Source organism: Thalia democratica, chromosome 6, assembly GCF_965202585.1.
Source record: "Thalia democratica chromosome 6, ktThaDemo2.hap1.1, whole genome shotgun sequence".
NCBI classification, from domain to species: domain Eukaryota; kingdom Metazoa; phylum Chordata; class Thaliacea; order Salpida; family Salpidae; genus Thalia; species Thalia democratica.
Window position 1 is genome coordinate 13,542,902 of NC_139170.1, and position 6,404 is coordinate 13,549,305.

A 6,404-nucleotide genomic window follows, 5' to 3' on the forward strand; every position below is an offset into this window, starting at 1 on the left:
CTTCAGTGTACCATCAAGTCCTCCTAAAAATCTTCCAAAAGAGTTGCACCATCTTTACAATGTTGAGGATTTCAGTGTACCAGCCAGTCCTCCTAAAAATCTTCCAAAAGAGTTCGACCATCTTTACAATGTTGAGGATTTCAGTGTACCATCCAGTCCTCCTAAAGATCTTCCAAAAGAGTTCCACCATCTTTACAATGTTGAGGACTTTAGTGTACCATCCAGTTCTCCTGAAAGTCTTCCAAAAGAATTCCATCATCTTTACAATGTCGAGGACTTTAGTGAGCTTGTAAAAGATTATGTTCCGCACAATGAACAACCTTCCATTGATGTTAACGAACCTGAAGCAGATGAAACGGTACAGCCAACAGGTAGGAGTAACGCTTTTTATATTTGAAGTTAAATTTTATTAATTAAAGCTTTAAACTAAGTTATAAAAATTATATAATGTTAATATTAAAGTTGTGTTCAAAAATTTTAGATCTTTTTAAACCTAGAAATATAGCAAAACTTTCCTAGTTGTTAGTAAACTTAATATTTTAGTAAAAGGTCCTATATGTTCGTAAACTTAAAACTGTTGTGAAAATTTTTACATATTAATTAAATTAAAGTTATTTTTAAAGTTCCTAGAAGTTAGTAAACTTAAAATTTTCTCAAAACGTTCTTGTTGTTAGTGAACTAAATGAAGATTTTAAATTTTCAGATAAACCTGAGATGGAGGCCTCGATGAATATGGAAATTCACGTTGTTGAGTAGAAGAACGCCATCAAAAATTTATAAACAACTGTTGATTTAACAGACGCGTAAAAATCTTGAATGATGACTAATTTTAATTTTGACGTATAATAAACATTATTGACTACTTCTTTGTCTTTATTATGTAAATAGCACTAACATATATTTATTTGCACGCTAATTTTATCACTTCAAATAAATTGTATAAATAAAATTTAATCTTACTAATTGTGTTTTTTAGTTATTTTATTATTTAGTTTAGTTTCAGTAATTATTTATTTAATTTTGTATTTTTTGCTTAATAATAATACTGATTATCAACTTGATACAGCTTTGTAGAAAGTAAAAATTAAATCGTTCGACTAGTTTTAGAACTATTATTTTTTTATAGTAGAGTTAAGTAGTTCTGAAGAGATATTCAAGCTAGGAATTGATAATATTTTCTGCCGGCTCTCAGTTTTACCAACAAAAGTCAATCACACAGCGGGCTTGGTGAAAAAATTATCAAAAACGTTCAGTGCGAAAATATTATACTCAACCTTTTATTTAAGAAAAAAAGTTTAGATTTTAAGTATAAGCTATAAAAAATTCCAAATATTAGCCAATTAATAAAAATTAAGGCAACACTTTTGATGTGGTTTAAACTTTAACTAGTACTGATATTCTGGATCGCTGAGGGAAAAAAACTAACTTTAAAGTAAATGTTTGAGTATATTAACCAGCAAAGAATAAAAATTTCTAGCAGTGTTTTAATTATTAAATCTGTTTTAATCGGTAATATTAGAGTATCGTTTTTTATACATTTAGAAAACTTTTCTACTGAAGTTGGTTATATTATAAAATTTAACTATAATTCAGACTTATACCTTGGGAAATTTATCCATTTGACAAGGAAACTTTATTTAATCACATACAGTTATAAATAGTTATTCAAATTACTATTTAAACCTTATTAAACTAAGCTTAAAGATTTTTACTAACTTATCTAGTTAAATTATATGTTATTTAATTTTTTTTTTTTTTACCCTCATAGTTAGGTAGTAATGTTTGACAGATCAGTTCATTAAAGTTTTATATTTTATTGTAATTATCCGAACATAAGAAAAAAACATTTTATTTCGAGTTCTAAATTTTAATTGTATTTGTCATGCTGATTTACAAAAAAAGTGCGAACGTGTGCAGAGCAGAAACCTTGACTTTCGTATGCCGTGAGACAAGCTTAAAAAAAGGCTTTTTATGGTTTTTTGTTCGTGACTGACGAGTCCTTATCAGGACGAAATTTAGTCTACCGAAGGCTTGTCTACCGCACTGGTATGATCAACATTTTTTTCATGCTAGTTTAATTTCAATAAACTGAATATTTCTCATTGTTAAAATTTAATATAGTCCAAGGAATATAATTCTAATAAATCAAACACTATCTTGAAATATTGACGTATCTAAATGATAATAAATATAACAAACATATTTTTACCAAAGTATTTGAAACTTCAACAAGCAGTTATTATGTATTAAAGTAAGCTTAATTTTATCTGCTTTTATTATCCTAAAAAATATCAATTTACTTTAGAAAAGTTATGTGCGTTATTCTGTTCAAGTTTTTTAAATGATAATTATACCAACATTTAAGTATGGTTTTAAAAATTATGTAATTATATACAACTTAAAGAAGTGTATTTTTTTTCTAAGGCGTATAAAACGATTTGTTTTCACATATTTGTAACTGGTAGTTAAGTAATCAAACAATGAAATTCGAAACAAAAAACTTCCTGAAAATATTAAAAACAGCTGAGCTCCGATTGGCTAAAAAAAAGCTGCGGAGTTTTCAATCTACCTGACATCTCCTATGATTACTCAGATAAAACAAAAACATTGTCTTGACCACAAGATAGGAGAAACTAATCAAAAGATAAACTGTTTATTGAATGACAAAAAAGCGCTTAAAATAATTGGTTCTAGGACCTGGTACAGGAAAAAATCTTTCGGTTATCGAATCGTTCACTACTTAGATACCTTTTAACGTCTTTTCCAAGTTTCCGTAAAAATTTATATAAACAATAGTAATCTTAATAAAACCAAACTTAATACTATAAAATAACTAGTAATCGAATAGCAAAGTGGTTTAAAAGCTAGATCTGCAAGGGATCCTTTCGTCCAAAACCACTTTTTATGAACCAAATCAAGATTGTCTGCGGGTTGCAATGATCTAACACTAGTATTTTTTATATACGAAATTGACTATTTTATAAAATCAGTAGCCCTAAAGTTTATTTTAACACAATAGTATGTACAAAAGAAACTTCAGTCTACAGCAGGGGTGGCAAACTACGGCCAAAAGCCAAATGCAGCCCAAAATATGCCGCAAGGTGGTTTTTAGCTAAAAACATACCTTTTTAAAAACAGATGTAAGAAATATTTTTATGGAAAAACCTGAAATTAGACTAATAATTTAATATTTACTAATTTGTAGTGCTCTGCGCTACTGTTGCTTATTTTATCAGATTTTTTTTATCAGTTAATTTTAAATTGTATTTTGAGGTTGATTATTGCAAATGTTGTGAAACAAGTGTGGCCCTCGAAGACTTTTTTATACAACACGGCCAGCGACCAACTTTTTCTAGGAAAATTGGCCTGCAACTTGTAGAAGGCTGCCGACCCCTGGTCTAACGTAACTAGCTAAAGATTGTAACAATAAAAATTTGTCTTGCTTCACTTTAAACTGGATGTAAATATCCAACAAACTTTAAGGTATATAAGTCTTTTAAAGTTATAAAAACTATTTAGTCTGACTTGCTACAACATGTAATTTTAGCTGTGATTAAGATCTAGATCGTCAGACAAAAGACACTTAGAAGTAAGTAAATATGCATTATCTAATTACCTACTAATGAATTAACTTTGTGGTGAAATAAAGTTACGATGTAACCCAAATGAATCTTCTAATATAAATCGTAGCAAACAGTACTTTATACAGTAAGTATTATCTACAATATTCAAATTTTGATACCAACTGGGTATTACTTATTATTAGACAAACAAAAATAAACTTCGAAAACAATAAAAGACTGAGAATAAGTTTTGTTTGTCAAAATCAAACAACTCACATTTTTTAACTTAAGTCTATGAAGTAATAACGCCGTATGATATCTTTTTTATTTGTTTACCTATAAATTTTAATAAAAAATATAACAATAAAAATTTCTAACTGAAGAAAAAATTAATTGTAGTCTAGTCTTGTATTCTCAAGTCCAAATAAGTTCAATTCAACAATTAAATATTTTTTAACCAACTACAAAAGAAACAATTTTCAAATAGAATTATGTAAGTTTTTCAAGTTGTAAGACTTCATTCAAAAAGGTAGTTGATTGATTAAATACTCTTTTTATTTGGTTATTTATTAAACCCACATCTAGTGAAAATTTGTTTTCCAAGTTTTTTTTCTTCGAGATATGCTACTGAGTTTCCGTATAAACTTATAAACAAATATTGAATTTCTAAGATATTTAAAACTACGACACATGTTAAATTTTTTCATCTAACAAAGATAATTTATTTATAAACTTAAATAAAAAAAAGAATTATACTTGTTTGCCTTTTTTCATGAAATTTAAAACAAATAAAACATTCTGCCGTACATGGGGTTTATGATTACTTATCTAAAGTACCATTACTGTTGTAGAATAGAAAGTTATTACAGTCTGTTATTGTATTGCTTGTAGACTGGCAAGTAATACATGTATTATAAATATATTTTAAAGAAGGCGCTCAGTTTTATATAACATATTATCATAATAACTTTTATGGTAATTCAGCACTTACATTTGTTAAATAATGCCCAGTTAACATCAAGGCTGATGAATAAAAAAAATTATGTAAAATTTCTGTTTCAGTGAATAAAAAACATTTTTCCGACCGTTTTTGTATTTTACCTAGATTTAGTTTCAATTAATTTTAAAACTAATTTAATAAATTAGTTTAGTCAAGTAACTTAAATTAAACTAATTGATTTATTGCATCTTTTTAACTATTCAAGTAATTAACAACTTATAATCGAAATAAGTTAGTAGATAAAAGACATCAAAAAATAACTTAAATGTTGTTAGGCATGTAATGTTTCTGAAACGAAAAGAAAGTGCTTTTTCAAGAACTATTTCAAACAAGTCGGTAAAAATATACACAACTTGAGATAAAAAGTTTATAAAGTTCACCTTAGCATACATAAAAATGTTAGTCAAAACATAAAAAAATATTTAAGATTTTTATATAAAGATTCTTGAGTTTAATCAAACATATGATATATAGTAGTGCACTTCCAGTATTAATATCAAGTTTGCCTAGATTAAAGGTAATCTATTAGCAAAACTAAACTCTTTTTAATTCAAATAGTAGTGATACTCAAGTAGTATAGGTATAAGAAATAGTTTACAAAAACAATGTTTTTAACAACTTAAGTTATATGAAGATGTTTGAACGTTACAGCTACTTGCACAGACAATCAGACATAGCAGTATTTTTCATCGTGTATAAATTTAAAATCTATAAGATTGAAAGATAATTTTTTCTAGAAAAAATCTTAAAACATTAAAACCATAGCTTTTCTACTCAAGCCTGCAGATACTAAGTGGTTATATATAATTACAATTTGTAAAGCGAAGATGATATTTTTATTACTTCACTATACTTTGTACAAAAAAATGTATAACATGTAAATGGATAAATTGAATCTAGTGTTAATTTACTTTATTTTACCTTCCCTTAAAATGCCATTTTATCCTCTATGCATTATTAATAAAACGTATAGAAAGCTTTTTAATTGAGAATGGCTCGTACAGTATTTTTTTTTCCACTCTTTACTGTCAAATCAGAAATTAACTAAGCTCTAAGGTTGTTAAGTCAAAACATTCGTTTTAGATATACAAAACTTAGTTAATTTGATACGAAAAACTTGTATTGAAAGTATAATATCAATTCAAAAAGTATTAAGATCAGTTGAAAACAAAATAATAAGAAAATTCTAAAAAAATATTGAGTTTAAAGTTTAGCTTTAATATATTTTTCTTTGCTATTTTTATAAAGCAGTAGTTTTATATAGTTTTATGATAACCTCTACTTACAGTGATTCATAAAATTAAAAACATTAATAAGGAACAAATTATTTTTAGGTTAAAAAAGTATTTGAACGCCAACTAAATGTAAAATTAAATATAGAGTTAAAATACATGTATTAATTAAAACATATTAGAAATAAATATAATGAATTAAAGAATATGGCTATTGTTAAAAACATACTTGTAAGGGATTTTGGAAATAAAATAAACTGTTTATTCAAACTATTTTTGTATTCTATTGTAGTGAATTCATTAGTCGCTTAGTGTCAGTTCTCTTTAATAACAAAAAATTTTAATTTTAAGCATCGACTTGATATTTTTCAAGCATTTGCCTAAGTAAAGTACAACTTTGTACACGACTTTAAGATCTTTATACACGACTTGAGGGTTGTAGCATGGTGATAGGGTAAAACTTCGGGATAGGTAGATAGGTATAATTGTATAAAAACTTATATATTTCGGTTTTAGTTAGTGTTCAAGTAGAATTTTCTTAGCAAAGCTTATTATCAATTACGGGATTTTGTTAATATTTTAAGTTTGAAATTATTAAACTTAATATTC